Source organism: Rhinoderma darwinii, chromosome 7 (genome assembly GCF_050947455.1).
Source record: "Rhinoderma darwinii isolate aRhiDar2 chromosome 7, aRhiDar2.hap1, whole genome shotgun sequence".
NCBI classification, from domain to species: domain Eukaryota; kingdom Metazoa; phylum Chordata; class Amphibia; order Anura; family Rhinodermatidae; genus Rhinoderma; species Rhinoderma darwinii.
In genome coordinates this window covers 77,466,619-77,488,146 of record NC_134693.1, presented here as the reverse complement: position 1 = coordinate 77,488,146, position 21,528 = coordinate 77,466,619, and the positions used below count along the sequence as shown (strand labels likewise).

The window sequence follows — 21,528 nt, the reverse complement described above, 5'->3', positions numbered from 1 at the left end:
CGCAGCGCGAGTGCGTTGCGTAAAACTCACGACATGTCCTATCTTTGTGCGCTGTTCGCGCATAACGCACCCACTGAAGTGAATGGGTGCGTGAAAATCACGCAGGTCACACGGAAGCACTTCCGTGCGAACTGCGTGATTCGCGCAACAGCTGTCAAACTCTGTAAAAAAAAGTAAAAAAAGTGTTTTTACTGTGTAAACGTAGTAAAACATACAAAATCTATACAAATTTGGTATCGTTGCAATCGTAACAACCCGCTGAATAAAGTTATTGTGTTATTTACACCACACGGTAAACGGCGTATATTTAGGACGCAAAAGTCTTGCAAAATGTCTGTTTTTCCATCCCCCCCAAAACAAGTTAAGTTAATCAATTAATTATATGTACCCCAAAAATACAGCTTGTCCCGCAAAAAACAAGACCTTATACAGCTATGTTGACGCAAAAATAAAAAAGTTATAGCTCTTGGAATGTGACTATAGAAAAACTTAAAAAAAACTAGCTTGGTCATTAAAGAGGCTCTGTCACCAGATTTTGCAACCCCTATCTGCTATTGATATCGCTGCAATGTAGATTACAGTAACGCTTTTATTTTTAAAAAACGAGCATTTTTGGCCAAGTTATGACCATTTTTGTAGTTATGCAAATGAGGCTTGCAAAAGTCCAAGTGGGCGTGTTTAAAGTAAAAGTCCAAGTGGGCGTGTATTATGTGCGTACATCGGGGCGTTTTTAATACTTTTACTAGCTGGGCGCTCTGACGAGAAGTATCATCCACTTCTCTTCACAACGCCCAGCTTCTGGCAGTGCAGACAGCGTGTTCTCAAGAGATCACGCTGTCGTCACTCACAGGTCCTGCATCGTGACGGCCACATCGGCACCAGAGGCTACAGTTGATTCTGCAGCAGCATCGGCGTTTGCAGGTAAATCGATGTAGCTACTTACCTGCAAACGCTGATGCTGCTGCAGAATCAACTGTAGCCTCTGGTGCCGATGTGTCCTCACTCGTCTGACACGATGCAGGACCTGTGAGTGACGTCACAGCGTGATCAGGCAGAAGCTGGGCGTTCTGAAGAGAAGTGGATGATACTTCTCTTCAGAACGCCCAGCTAGTAAAAGTAGTAAACACGCCCCGATGTACACACATAATACACGCCCAGTTGTACTTTTACTGTAAACACGCCCACTTGGACTTTTGCAAGCCTCATTTGCATAACTACAAAAATGGTCATAACTTGGCCAAAAATGCTCGTTTTTTAAAAATAAAAACGTTACTGTAATCTACATTGCAGCGCCTATCTGCTGCAATAGCAGATAGGGGTTGCAAAATCTGGTGACAGAGCCTCTTTAAGGTTTAAAATAGGCTGGTCATTAAAGGGTTAATCCTGGACATCCTTCCTCTATAGGAGACTGTTAAAATGCAAAAGCAACGTAGCCCAACCTTATAAGAATGGGGGAACCCCTGAACAATTTTCCACTGCAGGGGAACCCCTACCTAAAAGATGCTTGTGCAGAGCGAGGTGCGGCTCTCTAGAATTCTATATTCTGGCTGAGATGTGTTTTGCCTACATCTTTAGGCCTTATTCAGACGAACGTGTATTACATCCGTGCTACGCACGTGGAAATCACGCGCGTTGCACGGACTTATGTAAGTCAATGGGGCCGTTCTGACAGGTCGTAAAACTCACGACATGTCCTATACTTGCCCGTGTTTCGTGCAGCACGCACCCATTGAAGTCAATGGGTTCGTGCAAATCGCGCACGGAAGCACTTCCGGGTGACGCGCTTGATTCGTGCTACAGCTGGTAAAGAAGTGAAGGGAAACATAAAAGCCACTCCTTTACTGTGTCGGAACATCAAAACGGAGTGTCATAATGATGCCGGCTGCGTGAAAATCACGCAGCCACGCACCATATACAGATGCCACACTGAACTTTTGTGCGCGCCCGCGCGCAAAACGCACACGCTCGTGTGAATAAGGCCTTAGACAAATCTTATTTGCTATATGTACTGTAAAAGTGACAGGTTACGGTCAGGCTTCTGGGGAAACCTGGTTGGGAAACACTGCTCCAGACTCATGCGGAGTACTAACGTGATGCTCAGACTAGCTTTGTAATGTGGTCACTTCTTCTGAAGCATTTACTTTTTGTTTTATTTCATACGATCATCATTCAAAAGTGAATTTCGACGAATCTATAAAAGACTTCCTAAATCAAGAAACAGTGAATCCAAGACACATCCCTATTAGAAATACGAGCACAATACAATAGTGATAGCGACTCTACATAAAAAAAAAACCGAAGATATGAATACGTTACCAATTAACTGATTCCCCGATCCCAACGAACGTTTCCTCTGTTACAGTAGCGTATAACGAGATTTACCTAGAATACATATTGCGCATGCGCGCATAGTACTGGCTCCAACTGAAGAAAGGGGGAGTCGCGGACGTAATACTGTCACAGCTATGTCATTTAAGTAATACTGGATTATGTGAATTAGCGTTTATTCATTAATTTATTCAAACAATCTGTACAATCATTGTTTTTATACCCAGAATTGTAATGCACCTACATGCAAATGATGAGCTGTATGTCGTGCGTCCCTCTCCTTGAATGAATGGTTTAATCTAAAGCTTCCGTTTCTATAACAACACCTAACTGACTAGCTATTTGGGCTGTACCATTTTCTAAATAACTAAAGGATGCAAAGTCTAATATAACTGAAGTGATGTATAACGTACTTATACGACTACAACATACTTATTACAGATGAGTGGTTATGGGAATTCTATTATTAAATATGAACGTACGCTTCAAGACAGTAATGTACAAGGTATTTATCATGGTACAGTCCACGAGGTTTCCTTGGCAGCCAGGGACGCCAGATGGAAAGGGTGGACTCCCAGCTGTAGGTAATGATCCCATGTCTGGCTGGGTCAGACTCAGAACATATGGAATTAGGTAATCCTCAGCATTCTCTTGTTCTGTGGACGGTTTTGTTTCTGTGTAGTAGAAATGTAAAGTTTTCCCATGAGAGACATTTATGACATATCCACAGGATATGTCATAAATGTTAGATCGATGCGGGTCCCACCTCTGGGACCCGCACCTATCTCTAAGGGTATGTGCACACACACTAATTACGTCCGTAATTGACGGACGTATTTCGGCCGCAAGTCGCGGACCGAACACAGTGCAGGGAGCCGGGCTCCTAGCATCATACTTATGTACGATGCTAGGAGCCCCTGCCTCGCTGCAGGACAACTGTCCCGTACTGTAATCATGTTTTCAGTACGGGACAGTTGTCCTGCAGCGAGGCAGGGACTCCTAGCATCGTACATAACTATGATGCTAGGAGCCCGGCTCCCTGCACTGTGTTCGGTCCGGGACTTGCGGCCGAAACACGTCCGTCAATTACGGACGTAATTAGTGTGTGTGCACATACCCTAAGGCTGGGTTCACACGACCTATTTTCAGGCGTAAACGAGGCGTATTATGCCTCGATTTACGCCTGAAAATACGGCTCCAATACGTCGGCAAACATCTGCCCATTCATTTGAATGGGTTTGCCGACGTACTGTGCCGACGACCTGTAATTTACGCGTCGCCTCGTCAAAAGAAGTGCAGGACACTTCTTGGGACGTTTTTGGAGCTGTTTTCTCATAGACTCTATTGAAAACAGCTCCAAAAACGGCCGAAAAAACGGAGCAAAAACGGCGCGAAAAACGTGAGTTGCTCAAAAAACGTCTGAAAATCAGGTGCTGTTTTCCCTTGAAAACAGCTCCGCATTATCAGACGTTTTTGGCTCAGCGTGTGAACATACCCTTAAACGCGGCCCACCTAAACCTCATTCAGCTGCTCTGTGTTGCGGCTGAAGCAGGTGAATTCCGACCATGTGTCTCTCTCTAGGAACGGAATCCCCAGCCAGAGCGTTGCTGACGCTCTGGCCGGGGATTCCGGCAGTGACGTCAAGGGCTTCCCCGGGCTCAACGCTTAAAATAGCGCTGTGCTCTGGGAGTCCTCATGGCCAGGATCAGTTTTTAACGGCCGTCACAAGGATTGATTCCTCAAAAACGGCCATTAAAAACTGATCTATGGGGGCCGTCTGGCCGTGAAAACGGGCAAAAATGGGACATGTCCTATTTTTTGTCGGCCGGTATTTACAGCCGATGAAAAAAAACGGCCGTGTGAATACAGCCATAGAATTACATTGTTCTGAAAACAGCCGTGTGACGGCCATTAAAAAACGTCTGTCACATGGTCGTTTTTCACTGACGTGTGAATGTAGCCTAAGGCAAAGCTACACATAAAGATTTCCCACTATTCTGACAGACAATATTTATTTTATAAAAGAACATTTTATAAAGGAACATTTCTCTTAAAACAAGCGTCTCTGTGAGACTACAGCACAGCACAGCGAGATCTCGCTGTAAATGACAGTTTACAGCGTAATCTCACGAGACTACGCCTGCTGTGCTGTAACTCACAGAGAAGTGGTCAGGATTCTGAATACACATCACGTCCTGGCTGGAGGTAATGTATATTCATTGTCAGGACACTGCAGTAATGTTATAGTGTGTTTATGTGGCTGCACATAGCGATATAGCTATATCGCTATTTGCAGTGTAAATTTAATTGAGAGAAGTGTATGAGGCTGATTGGTCAGCGTCATACACTTCTCTCCACAACGCCCACTTGGCCAAAAAGTAAAACACGCCCAGTTGTCCATTGAGAAACTCATTAGCATAAAGCTAATATAGGTCATAATGTCGTCAAAAATGAGCGTTTTTCTAAATAAGAAACACTGCTATAATCTACATTACAGCGCCGATCGCATCATGTACAAGATAGGGAATTTATAATCTGGTGACAGAGCCTTTTAAAGAAGCCAAAGCGCACGCATGTGGGAAATTGAGCTGATTGCTCCCAGAGCACCCTGGGCTAGAAGAAGGGCTGTGTCCCTCCCTGCAATGCCTGAGCATTGTTTGTCGTATCCAAAGTCTGTCTAAGCAAATGGTCTCCTAGTGTTTTCCAGTTCCCAGTGTTCCCCGTACCTCTATCCTGTATCCTGTGCAAGTGCCGTGCTGAGCTGTATTCCACGCATGTCCTGCTACTTCACGCCTGACGTCTACCTTCTGCCTAGTCCCAGCCGAGCCTGCCTTGCTACTGTCCGAGCTGCCAGTTACACTATACGAACTATAGACTATGACCTGCGCCCTGTTGGCCAGCTTCCATACTGTCAAGGCGGTACGGCCCAGTGGGTACATGAACCCAACGTGACAATGACGTCAGGCCTCCAGTTGGGGGAAGACTCTCTCTCTTTTTTTTTTTTTTTCTCAGGCCTGGGGAAACATCTCAACCAACCCCTGAGTACTAGAGAGTATAAGAGAGGGTTTTCAGACTAGAGTTTCTCTCTCCCCCTGGAGAAAATGTATCCCAACAAAAGATCCAAGGGATATTTTCAAGAAACAGGCCCTACTAGAGGAAGTCCAATCCTTGATTCAGAAGGAGGTGCTAGTTCCGGTTTCCCCGGCAGAGATTGGAAGGTGTTTTTACTCCCCCCTATTTCTAGTATAGAAACCCATTGGCAAATTCAGGGTTATTATTACCACAGTGCCCTCTGTATATACTACCACAGTGCCCTCTGTATATACTGTCACAGTGCCCTCTGTATATACTGCCACAGTGCCCTCTGTAGATATTGCCACAGTGCCCTCTGTAGATACTGCCACACTGCCTTCTGTATATACTGCCACAGTGCCCTCTGTGGATACTGCCACAGAAAAAAATCTGCCTCAAGATTCCTTAAATAATTTTGAGGCAGATTTTGACCTGCCCACACTATCTTGCCGCGGTTTTTTGCTGCGTTTTTTTGCCCGCGGCGATTGAGGACAGCAGACAAAAAAACGCAGCGAAAAATGCATTTTCTGCCTCCCATTGATTTTGATGGGAGGTCAGAGGCGGAACCGTGCCAAGAAAGGACGTGCTGCTTTTTCTTTTTTCCGCGACTAGCTCCCATTGATTTCAGATTAAATCAATGGGAGGCGGTTTTGGAAGTTGTTTGGTGTTGATTCTGATGCAGTGTCCGAGTCAATATCAAGGCCCAAAAACTCTATAACAGCTCCGTGTGTCAGCAGCGTATTATGCGTGGCTGCGTGATTTTCGCGCAGCCGCCATCATTATGACACTCTGTTTGTAGCACGTGGTGCATTTCTGTTTTCATTCATAGTTTATACTGTTGCGGAAGTGCTTCCGTGTGCTGGCCGTGACTTTCACGCACCCATTGACTTCAATGGGTGCGTGATGCGCGAACAGTGACTCGGACACTGCGCCAGAATCAGCACCAAACAACTTCCAAAACCGCCTCCCATTGATTTAGTCTGAAATCAATGGGAGCCAGTCACGGAAAAAAGGAAAAGCAGCACGTCCTTTCTTGCCGCGGTTCCGCCTCTGACCTCCCATCGAAATCAATGGGAGGCAGAAAATGCATTTTTCGCTGCATTTTTCGCTGCATTTTTTGTCTGCTGTCCTCAATCGCCGCAGGCAAAATACGCGGCAAGATATTGTGGGCAGATCAAAATCTACCTCAAAATTCGGTGCGCGGTTCCAAGCGGTCGCTGGTGCCCGGGCGGGCGGTTGCGGCTACGTGCGATCGCGTGTGTGTACTCGCGGACACATGCGCGGGAGTTTGCGAGTGCGCACGCGTGGGGGGGCCCAAAAAATTTAGCTGTATGGGGCCCCGAAATTCCTGATGGCGGCCCTGCCTGCACGCGGGCCGCGTGCTTGAGACCCCTGCTCTAGATCATCCTTCAGCTGTGGATGCTTTGAGTCAGTTCCTGGGGTCAAGAATTGGGATTTGCCTTCCCACCCCTTTGTGTTATTCCCAGGGTATTAAAGAAAATCAGCTCCAAGGTGGCCCAGGAGGGCCTGGTTCACTTGACACTTGTCCCTGTCAGTAGCCCCTCCTTGGGTCCTTCCCATCAGGAAGGATCTTCTTTGTCAGGGCCCCCCTTCTTCCATCCGCATCTCAACAAACTTCAATTGACGGCATGAAATTTGAGAGGTTAATTCTCTCTAGAAAACGTCTTGCAGGTAGTAGACACACTCTTAGGTATGATGAAAGTGAGATCTAACATCTACATGACAGTCTGGGAACACCTTTACTATGTTTGTAGGTTCAGAACAAGATCCTCTGACTGATCCTAACATACCAGTCATTCTATATTTCCTACAGGCAGGTATAGACAAACGACCTAGACCTAATACTCTGAAGGTCTAGATCGCGGCAGTCCCTTTTTTTGATGTTAGGCTAGCCAAACATGCCTGGATAAAGTGGGTTATATGAGCATTATCAATACTGTCCTCTCTGACTTTTTTCAAAGTCCCTTTGAGCCTATTGAAAATATCAGTTAGGCTTGAGAAAGACCCTCCACTTGTCACAGGTCGAAACGTTGCAATTTTTTTACTGGCTGTTTGACCAATAAAAGAACATATTGATTGAAACTTGGGAGACGTGTGTTGCTGTTCACCACGCTTTTTCTGAAGAAAACAGAACCCTGTCACAACAGTGACAAACGAAAACCTTTAGCAACGTTTCCTTCACCATGGAGAACAATGGTGAGGGAAACGGAAGCTAACGTTTTAGTTTGCCGTTCCATTGAGGGGTTACCCGACAGAAACCTCAGACGGAAGGGCAGCGGTGATGTGAACAGGCCCTTACTAATGTTTTCTGAAAGGTTTGGTTGTTGGATTACGTCGGGTTCGAGGACTACTTCGATGATGGCTTTTTTTAAAAATTAATAAAATGGTTAATGAGGGTTGTGTTTTTGTTTTTTTTCAATAAACCTGTTTTTTTTTCTATGTCTTTGTATGTTTTTTTTAAACTTTATTACTACTGCCTTATTAATAGCTGCTGACTGATTGACCATGTCCATTATTAAGGTGGGGCTTAGTGTTAGCCAGTGCAAAGGCTAACACTAACCCCCGTTATTACCCCGGAACCCACCGCCACCAGGGGAGCCGGGTATAATCCAGCAGCCGCGCCGGTACCCCTCCATCACTACAGATGGTCAGGTACTGGATCGTACCCGGCTCTTCCTGGTACCCCTGGTGGCGGTGGGTACCGGGGTAATAATGGGGGTTAGTGTTAGCTTCTTCATGTCTAACATTAAGCCTCGCCTTAGTAATGGACGTTGTCAGTCAGCTTGCGGTCATTACTAAGGTGGTAGTAATAACGTTTAGAAAAATATAGGACATAGGAAAAATATTTTATTGAAATAAAAATCCCACACACAACCCTCGTTATCCATTTTATTGAGAATAAAAAAACGCTGTCATCAAAGTAGTCCTCGAATCCGAAGTAGTCCAACAACCGAACTTGTAAAAAACCACAAACACACAAATATAATTAGTAACACGCAAAACAATTATTATTCTTACCTTTCCTGGGTCCAGCGCTGGAGCTGCAATGTCTGCGAGCTGGGCCCTATATCTAATCCTATCGTGTGATACTGTCTGCTGAGCCACTGTATCTAATCCTATCATGTGTGATACTCTTCAGCTGAGCCACTATTAATCCTATAATGTAATAACTAGAGGGAAAAGGAGTCAAATACTATAGTTTATAACAAAGTAGAAAATGTATTGATTGCATACAAACTACAGAGAATCTAAAAACCAAGTCTGTATCTGGGCCATCAATTATGTGCACAATATAACCACATGTACAGATCTAGTGTATAGAATATGAGTAATTTACATAATCTTTACTGCCAAGACCAAGGGTAAGCACTAACAGTCAACATGTCACATGAACCTACTCAGAATGAAAAACTGCCTCTTATGATAAAGATGGACAGAAAAGTCACCATATGACTTGAATGCATTTATAAGTGATATGGGTTTAGGTGAACAAATGTAGAACCTAGAGAGTAATTAGTAGGAAACTTACCAATGCTATGTGGCTTGATTACGTGGCCCATAAGGTAAGGTAGCGCCCCGACACGCGTTTCGCAAGTACAGCTTTCTCAAGGGGTCATAATGTCTGCTGAGCTACTGTATCTAATCCCATCATGTGTGATACTGTCTGCTGAGCTACTGTGTCTAATCCTATCATCTATAATACTGTCTGCTGAGCCGCTGTATCTAATTCTATCTATAGCTATAGGGACGTAGTGCTATAGATATGCTGTCTCCTATATACACATAGACATAGTTACATAGTTAGTACGGCTGAAAAAAGACACATGTCCATCAAGTTCAACCAAGGGATGGGAAAAGGGAAGGAAAAATTTCTACACATAGGAGTTAATATTTTTTTGTTCTAGGAAATTATCTAACCCTTTTTTAAAGCCATCTACTGTCCCTGCTGTGACCAGCTCCTGCGGTAGGCTATTCCATAGATTCACAGTTCTCACGGTAAAGAAGCCTTGTCGCCTCTGCAGCTTGAACCTTTTTTTCTCCAGACGGAGGGAGTGCCCCCTTGTTTTTTGAGGGGGTTTTACATGGAACAGGATTTCACCATATTTTTTGTATGTGCCATTAATATATTTCTATAAATTAATCATGTCCCCCCTTAGTCGTCTTTTTTCAAGGCTAAATAGGTTTAATTCTTTCAATCTTTCCTCATAACTTAAATTCTCCATGCCCCTAATTAGCTTCGTTGCTCTTCTTTGTATTTTTTCCAACTCCAGGGCATCCTTTCTATGATCTGGAGCCCAGAACTGAACTGCATATTCTAGATGAGGCCTCACTAATGCTTTGTAAAGTGGCAATATTACATCCCTGTCCCGTGAGTCCATGCCTCTTTTAATACACGACAATATCCTGCTGGCCTTTGAAGCAGCTGATTGACACTGCATGCTGTTATTGAGTTTATGATTTACAAGAACACCCAGATCCTTCTCAACAAGTGAATCCGCCAGTGTAGCTCCCCCTAGGACATATTATGCATGCAGGTTGTTGGTACCCAGATGCATAACTTTACATTTATCTACATTAAACTTCATCTGCCAAGTGGACGCCCAAACACTTAGTTTGTTTAAATCTGCCTGCAATTCATGAACATCTTCCATAGACTGAACTATATTACATAGCTTGGTGTCATCTGCAAAAATAGAAATAGTGCTATTAATCCCATCCTCTATATCATTAATAAATAAGTTGAATAATAGTGGTCCCAGCACTGAACCCTGGGGTACACCACTTATTATCGGGGACCATTCAGAGTAGGAATCATTGACCACAACTCTCTGGATACGGTCCTTGAGCCAATTCTCAATCCAATTACAAACTATATTTTCTAAACCTATAGTCCTTAATTTACCCATTAGACGTCTATGAGGGACAGTGTCAAATGCCTTTGCAAAGTCCAAAAGCACTAAATCCACAGCGGCACCTCTGTCTAGGCTTCTTCTCACCTCTTCATAAAAACAGATTAGGTTAGTTTGACAACTTCTGTCCTTAGTAAAACCGTGCTGGCTGTCACTTATAATACTATTTTTTTGTCACATAATCCTGTATATAGTCCCTCAATAGCCCCTCAAACATTTTCCCCACGATGGATGTTAAGCTTACTGGTCTATAATTACACGGGGAAGACCTAGAGCCCTTTTTGAAAATAGGCACCACATTTGCAGTGCGCCAGTCCCTTGGCACTATACCAGTCACTAGAGAATCTCTAAATATTATGAAGAGGGGGACAGAAATAACTGAACTAAGCTCAGGGTATATGGGTATATGTATTGGGGCTATTTCCCCTGACGCTTCAAGACCTTAGTGATGCCCCTGGCTGCTAGTGCTGCATCGTTGGTTCACTTAGGAGACCCAGCGATGCAGCTGAAAGCTGTGGGCCGTCGGTCATGAGAAGTTTGGGGGGGCAAGAAGAATCTTTGCACTGGGGCCCATGAGCCTTTAGCTACGCCCCTGCTTCCCAGGATGTCATTCTACCTTCCTCATTTCCTGACCCAGAGAACATTCAGGAATAAAGATTCCACTGCCTGGATGTCAGGAGATGTCCTCTTAAATATCTAGAGGTTACTTCTTATTGGAGGAAGGATGAAAATCTTCTCCTAAAGTTTCAGGGGCCTCGTAGGGGTAGTAAGGCTTCTACATAATCCATGGTCAGATATCCATATATTTAGCTTCTGTATCCTTATTTCTTCCTCCACCAGTAGAGCTCACTCAACTAGGTCAGTGGCCACTTCCTGGGCTGAGAAAACGGGAGCCTCTCTTTCTCAAATTTGTAAGGGAGCTACGTGGTATTCTCCACATCCCTTTTTTTAAAATATTTTTAGACATTATCATCTGCAGGTACTTTTTGTGGCAGATGCTTCGTTTTGGTAGCAAAGTCCTGCAGGCTGTTGTCCCTCCCTAATGAGTACTAGCCTAGTCTCGCATTGGTGCTGTCATGAGCGATGGAAAAACAAAACTTCCTTACCAGTAATTGTTTTTTTGGAACTCATGACAGCACCCTATATATTCCCTCCCTTATAAGATTGTATTTGGTACTGAGAGTCAGTTAATGCTCTATCCTTTCCTCCGTGTGGAGGTCTATAGGTGTAACGTAATGTGATCGGCGCTGTAATATAGATTACAGCAGTGTTTTTTATTTAGTTATGACCTATATTCGCTTTATGCTAATTGCTTTCTTGATGGACAACTGGGTGTGTTTTACTTTTTGACCAAGTAGGCATTGTGGAGAGAAGTGCATGACGCTGACCAATCAGCATCATATACTTCTCCCCATTCATTTACACAGCACATAGTAATCTTACTAGATCACTATGTGCAGCCACATACACACACATTAATGTTACTCAAGTGTCCTGAGAGTTAATAGCCATCACTACCAGCCAGGACGTGATGTCTATGCAGAATCCTGACACTTCGGTAACGCTGTAAACTGTCATTTAAAACGAGATTACGCTTGCCTTGCTGTAAATCTTACACAAACGTTACCGAAGTGTCAGGATTCTGAATAGACATCACGTCCTGGCTGGTAGTTATGTCTATTAACTCTCAGGACACTTGAGTAACGTTAATGTGTGTGTATGTGGCTGCACATAGTGATCTAGTAAGATTACTATGTGCTGTGTAAATGAATGGGGAGAAGTGTATGACGCTGCTTGGTCAGCATCATGCACTTCTCTCACAATGCCCACTTGGTCAAAAAGTAAAACCCACCCAGTTGTACATTAAGAAAGTCATTAGCATAAAGCTAATATAGGTCATAACTCCGTCAAAAATTATAGTCTTTCTACATAAAAAACACTGCTGTAATCTACATTACAGCGCCAATCACATTATGTAGAAGATAGGGCACTTATAATGTGGTGACAGATCCTCTTTAAGGACTAAAATAGGCCGGCCATTAAGGGGTTAAACAACTCTAGTTAGTTGACCTCAACGTGGGTAGCAAAAGCTAATACAGTGAAACCTCTTTGAGACGACCACCCGAAATTGCATTGAAAACTTGAGGGTGGCCCTCTCAAAGATGTCCAGTATACATACTATATCATGCAACTGAAAATCTAACAAGAAAGAGAAGGCGGGCCCTCAAAATGGACACTATAGTAAAGCGCACATCCAAATATATGATTTAGCATTGAAAAATACACTGTATTTTTAATGACCGGGATAGGGAAACAGACAAGTGCGCCCTAAACTACCCGCCACTCAGTCCCTGCCTACTTGCAACGACCCGCCCTAGGCGACAGGGTACAACTGGGCGACGGTCCCTACACTCAATAAGTGCACGACAGACAACCAGACAAGGAAACACAGAACAAAGGGAAACGGGGCAGTTGCACACGGCAACACCGTAAGCAACAAGAGTAGTAAACGAGCCGAGTCAAACCAGGAGAGTACGAGGTGCCAAACGCAGAGCAGGAGAGTAGTGAACAAGCCGAGTCAAACCAGGAGTGTATGAGGTACCAAACGCAGAGCAGGGTCAATACGAAGCAGGGACAAGTAGTTCAAGAAGCTGCAGCAGGGCCAGGAAACCAACAGAGAAGAATCACAAGCAAGGAGGAACAGGAAAGGCAGGTATAAATAGATAGAGGACGGGAGCTAGCTCCATCTGGCCAGGCTGTGATAGGCTCTCCCACTCCTAAGCCTGCCATCCTGAGTGGTGGAAGATGGAGTCAGTCTCACAGACATAGAAGCAGGTGCAGACTGATTACCTATGGGCGTGGATACAGAAGCTGTGCCTGGCAGATCCTTAACAGTATTTCAATCTAATTTAAAAAATGTTAAAATCTGTATGCAGATAAAAAGTCCATGTAATGATTCATAAAAAAAGCCACATAAGTGTAAAGTCCCAGCAACACTTAAGCCATACTTAGAATGGATCAAAACCAAAAAAATAACACAATAATCTCTCCCAAAAAAAGTGGATAAAAGTTAATCAATAAGTTAAATGCACACCAATATGGTGCCATTGGAAAAGAGAACTCACCCCTCCCCCGCAAAAAAAACAACTCAGAGCCATACCTCCCAACCGTCCCAGATTCAGCGGGACAGTCCCTGATTCCGGGCGGTGTCCCGCTGTCCTGTGCGGCCGATGGTATGTCCCAATTTCAACTGTATCTGCGTCCTGAGGAAGCAGATACTGTTGAAGCCAATGCTGAAGCAAGGAACCGTCCGCTCCCTGCTTAAGCATTCAACTGTGGAGTACCGGGCCACAACAGCACAAGCTCTCTGGATGGGGACTCCTGTCTTCGAAAAGCCCTTGACGTCCCCATCCATATATGGACAGTGACGTCGGTGGCTCCTCCAGCAGCAGAATACCCGGCCAGAGCGTTGCTCTGGCCGGGGATTCCCATCCTGGAGAAGCCCCTGGCGTCACTATCTATATACAGTTAGGTCCAGAATTATTTGGACAGTGACACAATCTTCATGATTTGGTCTCTGCATACCACTACATTGGATTTGAAATGAAACAACTGAGATACAATTGAAGTGTAGACTTTCAGGTTTAATTCAAGGGGTTGAACAAAAATATCCTGTGAAACGTTTAGGAATTGCAACCATTTTTCTACACAGCCTCCTCATTTCAGGGGCTTAAAAGTAATTGTACAAATTAACATTACTATAAATAAATAAAAAAAATGTAATATTTTGTAGAGAATCCTTTGCAGGCATGGACATCACCAAACGCTGGGTTTCCTCCCTTGTGATGTTTTGCCAGGCCTTTACTGCAGCTGTCTTCAGTTGTTGCTTGTTTGTGGGTCTTTCTGCCTTAACCCCTTCCCGCACCTTGGTGTACATGTGAGCAGTAACTTTGGCAACGGGGAGAGCAGGGCAGACACACTGCACAGTTAACCACCGCTGCAATCAGCGGCCTGTCGCCGCTGAAATCGGCAATTAACCCCTTTAATGTGGGGGTCGATTGCGATCGCCACATTGAAGAGGTTTAGAGCAGATCGGCAGCCCCCTACATGCATATGCGGGGGCTGGCGATCCTTATCACGCCAAACAGAGGAGAACCCGGTTAATATTTTATGAGGTATTTGTCTTCAGTGGCACAAACTGGGCATAACATGTAGTGTACTAAAATGGCATATCAGTGGAAAATGTTAATTTTCACTCTGCACCATCCGCTGCACATTAACCCCTTCGCGCACCACGATATAGCATGTTGTAGTGTGTGTGTGTGTGGGGGGGGGGGGTGATGTATGGAGCGTCTCACGTGAAAAATAAAGAATTTAAAACAGCAAAATCGCTGTTTTTTGGTCACCTTGGCTCTGCCAAAAAATGTAATAAAAAGTGCTCAAAAAGTTGTATGTACCAAAAAATATTACCAATAAAAACGACCGCTTATCCCTCAATAAATAAGCCCTCACGCCACTCTATTGACCTAAAAATAAAAAAGTTATGGCTCTTGGAAAGCGGGTAGGGAAAAACTAAAAAGGAAAAGAAAAAAAATGGTGCAGTCCGGGAAAGGGCTAATTACTTTCTAATGAAAAAACATTTATGACCACATGTGGGGTATAGCTGTATTCGGGAGAAATTGCTTTACAAATGTTGGGCGGCTTTTTCCTCCTTTATCCTTTGTGAAATTGAAAAAATTCAACATTTTAGTGGAAGAAATGTTGATATTCATTTTCACTGCCTAATTCTAAGAAATCTTCCGAAAGACTTGTGGGGTCTAAATGCTCACTATACCCCTAGATAGATTCTTTAAGTGGTGTAATTTCCAAAATGGGGGTCACTTTTGTGGGGTTTCCACTGTTTTGGCCTCTCAGGGGCTTTGCAAATGCGACATGGCACCCAAAAACCATTTCAGCTAAATTTAAACTCCAAAAGCCAAATAGCGCTCCTTTCCTTCTAAGCCCTGCTGTGGGTCCAAACAGCAGTTTATTACCACATATGGTATATTTCCGTAATCAGGAGAAATTGTTTTACAAATGTTGGGGTGCTTTTTCTCCTTTATTCCTTGTAAAAATTAAAAATGGCTACCTTTTTTAATTAAAAAAAGTAGATTTTTACCTTTACAGAATAATTCCAATGAATTCAGCAAAACAACTGTGGGGTCAAAATGCTCAATTTACCCCTTGAAAAATTCCTTGATGAGTGTAGTTTCCAAAATGGGGTCACTTTTCGGTGGTTTCCACTATTTTGTTCCCTCCAGTGCATTGCAAACGCTACACGGCACTGAAAACTATTCCAGCAAAATCAGAATTTCAAAATCCAAATGGTGCTCCTTCCCTTCTGAGTCCTGCTGTGGGTCCAAACAGCAGTTTATTACCACATATGGGGTATTGCTATAATCGGAAGTAATTGCTTTACATATGTTGGGGTGTTTTTTTTCTTTTATTCCTTGAAAAAATGTTAAAAAAAATTCATCTTCACATACTAATTCAAATACATTTAGCAAAAAAACTGTGGGTTCAAAATGCGAACTATACCCCTAGATAAATTCCCTGAGGGGTGTAGTTTCCAAAATGAGGTAACTTTTTTTTTTTTTTTATTGTTTTGGCCCCACAAGACCTCTTCAAACCTGACATGGTACTTTAAATATATTCTTAAAAAAAGGAGGCCCCAAAATCCACTATGTGCTCCTTTGCTTCTGAGGCCTGTATTTCAGTAAATTAGTGCACTAGGGTCACATGTGGGATATTTCTAAAAACTGCAGAATCTGGGAAATAAATAATGAGTTAGGGTATGTGCACACACACTAATTACGTCCGTAATTGACGGACGTATTTCGGCTGCAAGTACCGGACCGAACACAGTGCAGGGAGCCGGGCTCCTAGCATCATAGTTATATACGATGCTAGGAGTCCCTGCCTCTCTGCAGGACAACTGTCCCGTACTGTAATCATGTTTTCAGTACGGGTCAGTAGTTCCACGGAGAGGCAGGGACTCCTAGCATCGTACATAAGTATAATGCTAGGAGCCCGGCTCCCTGCACTGTGTTCAGTCCGGTACTTGCGGCCGAAATACGTCCGTCAATTACGGACGTAATTAGTGTGTGTGCACATACCCTTACATTTCTCGGGTAAAACTTCAGAAAGTGTTTTAACCCTTTAGGCGTTTCACAGGAATTAAAGCAAAGTGGGGTGAAATGTACAAATTTCATTTTTTTTATTTTTTTTTACAAAATTCATTTGGAATAAAAAAAAATCTATACCACAGAGTTACATTTCTTGGGTAAAACTTTCTGTGCTATAGAATTTTTTTTATTCCAAATGAATTTTGTAAAAAAAAAAAATTAAATTTGTACATTTCACCTCTACTTTGCTTTAATTCCTGTGAAACGCCTAAAGGGTTAAAACACTATCTGAATGCTACTTTGAATAATTTGAGGGATGCAGTTTTCAAAATGGGGTGAGTTATCTTACTAATATATAAGGCCCTCAAAGCCACTTCACAACTGAACTGTTCCCTGAAAAAAGCCTTTTGAAATTTTCTAGAAAATGTGAGAAATTGCTGCTAAAGTTCTAAGCCTTGTAACGTCCTTGAAAAATAAAAGAATGTTCAAAAAACAATGCAAACAAAGTAGACATATGGGAAATGTAAACTAGTAACTATTTTGTGTGGTATTACTATCTGTTTTTTTTGAGCAGATACATTTAAATTTAGAAAAATGCTAATTTTTGCAAATTTTCTCCAAATCTTGATGTTTTTTACAAAAAAATATTAAATTTATTGACAAAATTTTTCCACTAACATAAAGTACAACATGTCATGAGAAAATTATCTCAGAATCACTTCGATAGGTAAAAGTATTCCCACGTTATTACCACATAAATTGACACATGTCAGATTTGAAAAGTATATCCCTGAACACTTCAGAATTCATCCGGCTGCTTCTGTCTTCAGTCCCATCATCAATAAACACTGGTGACCCAGTGCCTTTGGCAGCCATGCATGCATGCATGCCCATGCCATCACACTGCCTCCACCATGTTTTACAGAGGATGTGGTGTGCTTTGGATCATGAGCTGTTCCAAGTCTTCTCCAAACATTCTTCCTCCCATCATTCTGGTAGAGGTTGATCTTAGTTTCATCTGTCCAAAGAATGCTGTTCCAGAACTGGGCTGGCTTCTTTAGATGTTGTTTGGCGAAGTCTAATCTGGCCTTTTTTATTTTAGAGGCTGATTAATGGTTTGCACCTTGTGGTGAACCCTCTGTATTTGCTCTCATGAAGTCTTCTCTTTATGGTAGACTTGGACACGGATAGACCTACTTCCGGGAGAGTGTTTTTCACTTGGGTAGATGTTGTGAAGGGGTTTTTCTTCACCATGGAAAGGATTCTGCGATCATCAACCACTGTTGTCTTCCGTGGACGTCCGTAACTTTTGTAGTTCATGAGATCACCAGTGCGCTCTTCTTTTTTTTTTTTTTCAAGAATGTACCAAACTGTTGATTTGGCCACTCCTAACATTTGTGCTGTCTCTCTGATGGATTTCTTCATTTTCTTTCAGCCTATAGATGGTCTGTTTCACTTGCATTGAGAGCTCCTTTGACCTCATGTTGTAAGTTCACAGCAACAGCTTCCAAATGCAAATGCCACACCTGTAATCAACTCCAGACCTTTTACCTGCTTAATTGATGATGGATTAACGAGGGAATAGCCCAAGCATCCCATTAAATAGCTTTTGAGATAATTATCGAATTACCTTTGGTCCCTTGAAAAAAAGTAATTCCTAAACCCTTCCTCAAATTAGGATGTGAATACCCGAAAATTAAAGCTGAAAGTCTGTACTTTAAGCCCATATTGATTATATAACTGTATATTTAATATGTTTTGATAAACTGACACAAGTTTTGGCATTTTAGCACTGTCAAAATAATTCTGGACCTAACTGTATGACAGTGACGTCAGGGGCTCGTCCTCGAGAGGAATCCCCAGCTACAGCGTGGCCGATTCTCTGGCTTGGGATTCCGCTCTAGAAGGAGCCCCAATGGAGCTATCTACGAGGGGGGGTTTAGCGATATCTAAAGACAGGGTGGTGGGGGTGTGGCACTGGCACTTTATATGTGGGCACTGTAGCACCATCTACATGGGCACTGGCACTTTATATGTGGGCACTATTCAAAAAGTTATTAATTTGCCATTAGGCAAAAAATATACCCTGATTTCTGGCTACCTAAATAAAGTTGGTACTAAAATATAACTTTTATTGGATACTTATAAACCGTAAACTAACAATAACCACATGATTAAAAGTAGCCAACGCTAGCTGACAGTCACTAGTTAGTATGGCACATTGCCAACATACATTTGGTCGTTAGCGACCTGGTGTGCGAATGTTCTGGCCAGTGAGTGTTAGCACAGCGTTCCGCAACGACACATACTTTGTGGCACTATACTGTATGGGGGCATTTGTGTGGGCATTATACTGTATGGAGGCAGCTATGGGGGCATTATACTGTATGGGGCATCTGTGTTGCCTTTATACTGTATGGGAGCATTATACTGTAGGGGCAGCTATTTTGCATTATACTGTGTGGGAGGCACTATGGGGTATTATACTGTATAGGGTGCAGATATAGTGGCATTATACTGTGTGGGTTCTATGGGGGAATTATACTGTGTGGGCTGAACTGGGTGTGTATGGGTGGGGATTGGGCGGGGTTAGAGGCATCGCTTAAAAGGAAAAAAAATTGCTTAAAGGTAAGGTGTCACAAATTGTATTTTTTTTATATAATATTGCTTTTAGTATGTCATTAAAATAAATTTTATTTATTTGTGTTTTTGTGTTGTACTTTTTATTTTTTTCTTTCTTTTACTTCTCTATGGGGGCTGCCATTTTTTTTTTCATCTCTGTATGTGTTGATTAACGCCACATACAGAGATGGAATACGGCAGCTACAGTGCATAGGAGTCAATGAACGGAAGCCGTTCCATTGCTTCTGCTCTCTGTCTCTGTACTGCACAGACGCAGGTCATACAGCAGAGCAGCTGTTTGCAGGGAGATGGCAGGCACCATCATGAAGACCAGCTGCACTGCAAGGTAAGGTGTGTGTCTCTGTCTGTCTCACTCTCTATCTCACAGACCGCCGCTCTCGTGACCCCCGACGGCCCCCCCAACCCTGTCGGCCCCCCCCCCCGACGGAACCCCCACTAACAGCCCCCCCCGACGGCCCCCCCTGTATGAAGGACACATGATGCAGCTGTACTGGGAAAGCCCTGAACGATAAATCTCTCTAGTTGTGCTGAGACTGAGAGGTTCATTAGTCACATCCCCAAACACACTCCAGTAGAAGGGGTAATGGTCGTCACCCAGCTTTCCCAGAAGCAGATATAACCAGTAAAGGGCTGGATGGACGGGCTGAGGGTGCACAGGGTTTTTGGTGATCCCCCTCTGTCATGTGATTGGACCTAGGTTACCGGGTTCATCAGATGGGGTTCATGTGACTATAAATCTGTCCATAACAAGAGACAGTGCACTCAGGACAAGCCCTGCCCTCATGCCGTAGTTGTGTGGTTCTGTCTGCAGTGATGGCGGTGGGTGGCTCTGACACCCGCCTCCCCCATCTGGTCATCTCAGGACAGAAGGGGTGTCCGGATTGGAGACACAGCGCCGCACCTGTCCTCAGGTTGTGTCTGGTATTGCAGTTCACCTCCATTGAAGTGAATAGGACAGAGCTGTAATACCACACACAACCTGAGGACAGGTGCGGCGCCATGTTTTCCTGGACGACCCCTGTAAGACTTTTACCGTGTGTGTGCGGCAGAGCGGAGTGTGCACGGGCGCCGCTGATACTTCATAGCCGCTTATCAGCTGTTTTGAAGAATCAGCGGCGAGCACCCCCCCCCCCACGCGCACACACACAAATCCCCCAAACACGCAAAATCAAGTGTATAATTAAGCATTTTTTAATGTGGTTTTTGGCACGTAAAATGTGCAAAAAAAAAACGTGTCAAATACACGGCGTGTGAACCGGTCAACTGAAAAGTCATTCACTTCACATTCATCATTCTAAGGGTATGTTCACACGGTGTTTTCAGCTAAAAAATCGGAAGCAGAATGCCTACAAGCATCTGCGCATTGGTTTCAATAGGAAAGACGGCGTTCTGTTCCGACAGGGCGTTTTTTACGTGGTCGTTTTCCAAAACCGGCACGTAAAAAGACGCCCACCAAAATGAAGTGCCCATCACTTCTTGGGACGTTTTTGGAGCCGTTTTTAATTGACTTTATAGAAAAACAGCTCCAAAAACGGCCGTAAAAACGTCAATAGGTGCGTGCAAATCGCGCCCGGCACACGGAAGCACTTCCGGGTGCCGCGCGTGATTTGCGCTACAGTAGTAAAATAAATTAATTAATGAAAACAGAAAAGCACCACGTGCTTTTCTGTTTGTAAACATAAAACCAGAGTGTCATAATGATGCCGGCTGCACGAAAATCACGTAGCCACGCACCATATGCTGATGCCACACGGACCCTTTGCACGCGCAAAAGACAGCGTTTTTTGTGCGCGCAAAATGGACACGTTCGTGTGAATAAGGCCTAAGGGTGCGTTCACATATGTCAGTTGCATCAGCATCAGCTTTTTTTCTCAGTGATTACAACTGATGCAAAAACTGATGCAAAAATGTATCAGTCGCCATCAGGCTTTTTACTACAAAACCATCAGTTGTCGTTAGTTGTCATCAGTTTTTACCACAATGGTCCACAAAATGGTAGTCTAGGCTCTGAAAATGTGCCCCTGTATATAGTGCCATACACCCCCTGTAGATAATGCTGCAGTGACCTCTGTAGATAGTGCCACACCCCTTGTATATAGTGCCATACCCCCCCCCCCCCTGGTATATAGGCCACACATGCCCCTGTAGATAATGCCACAGTACCCCCTGTAGATAATATAACACAGCCCCCTTGTAGGTAGCGCCACACAGCCCTTTGTAGGTAGCGCCACACAGCCCCCTTTGTAGGTAGCGCCACACAGCCCCCTTGTAGGTAGCGCCATACAGTCCCCTTGTAGGTAGCGCCACACAGCCCTCTTGTAGGCAGCGCCACACAACACAGCCCTCTTGTAGGTAGCGCCAGTGCCGCATCTGCCATGAGGCCAGGTGAG

At 43.8% G+C, this 21,528-nt stretch overlaps 2 protein-coding genes across 6 annotated transcripts in view; one reads left to right on the top strand and one right to left on the bottom strand.

Moving 5' to 3' along the window:
* Positions 1-21,528, bottom strand: part of CBY1 (chibby 1, beta catenin antagonist) — a 117,086-nt gene that overhangs the window by 47,216 nt on the left and 48,342 nt on the right. Inside the window, exon 1 of one of the 5 annotated variants that reach the window (XM_075833579.1) lies at positions 2,573-2,602. The exons of 3 other annotated variants lie outside the window; for them this stretch is intronic. The gene's annotated coding sequence lies outside the window, so the exon portion shown is untranslated. Of the gene's footprint in view, positions 1-2,316; positions 2,402-2,572; positions 2,603-21,528 lie in introns of those variants that run through there. One more of the 5 variants, XM_075833576.1, reaches the window with a different exon arrangement.
* The window catches only part of DMC1 (DNA meiotic recombinase 1), a 408,015-nt gene continuing 389,426 nt past the window's right edge, over positions 2,940-21,528 (top strand). The window contains exon 1 of the mRNA XM_075833569.1: positions 2,940-2,961. The gene's annotated coding sequence lies outside the window, so the exon portion shown is untranslated. The remainder of the gene's footprint in view (positions 2,962-21,528) is intronic.